Source organism: Colobus angolensis, unplaced genomic scaffold, assembly GCF_000951035.1.
Source record: "Colobus angolensis palliatus isolate OR3802 unplaced genomic scaffold, Cang.pa_1.0 Scaffold206, whole genome shotgun sequence".
Lineage (NCBI taxonomy): Eukaryota > Metazoa > Chordata > Mammalia > Primates > Cercopithecidae > Colobus > Colobus angolensis.
In genome coordinates, this window is record NW_012115222.1 from 483,584 (window position 1) to 484,066 (window position 483).

At 38.7% G+C, this 483-nt stretch overlaps 1 long non-coding RNA gene across 1 annotated transcript in view; it reads left to right on the forward strand.

The window, feature by feature from the left end:
* Nucleotides 1–283, forward strand: part of LOC105511868 — a 7,393-nt gene extending 7,110 nt beyond the window's left edge. Inside the window, exon 2 of the long non-coding RNA XR_001001781.1 lies at nt 38–283. This is a non-coding gene — a long non-coding RNA (uncharacterized LOC105511868). The remainder of the gene's footprint in view (nt 1–37) is intronic.
* The last annotated feature ends 200 nt before the right edge of the window (nt 284–483 follow it).

Below are 483 nucleotides of genomic sequence, written 5' to 3' on the forward strand. Positions count from 1 at the left end.
TTTGATGTGTAACAGAGAAGATTTTCTTTTCTCTTAGCGAGCAGAAGTGTGTGGAATCCATACTGGCCCTTTAGAAGACTCTCTGTTTTTGAATCACAGTGAAAGGCTTTGCCATGGGGAAGATCGCAAAGTTGTCTTGCAAAAAGGCCCACCAGAAATAAAAATTGCAGATATGCCTTTGCATTCGCCTCTCTCCAGATACCAAAGCACTGTGATTTCCCATGGCTTCAGGAGGCGACTGGTCTGATGAAAGAAGAATAAAATAACAAAGTGTTTCAATCTCTGCTCTCTTACTGTCTCTGATAAATGTTTAAGTTTGTTGTAAATTTGTATTTCACCTGCAAGTTCAATTTGTTTAAAGGTCTTAAGCCAGTTGTATAATTTATAGATTATACAAGCTTTAGCAAGGATACAGACTCGGAGATAATCTGAGATGAAGTGGAGGAAGAAGGAAAACTGCCTTGCAGACATTCATTTCACACT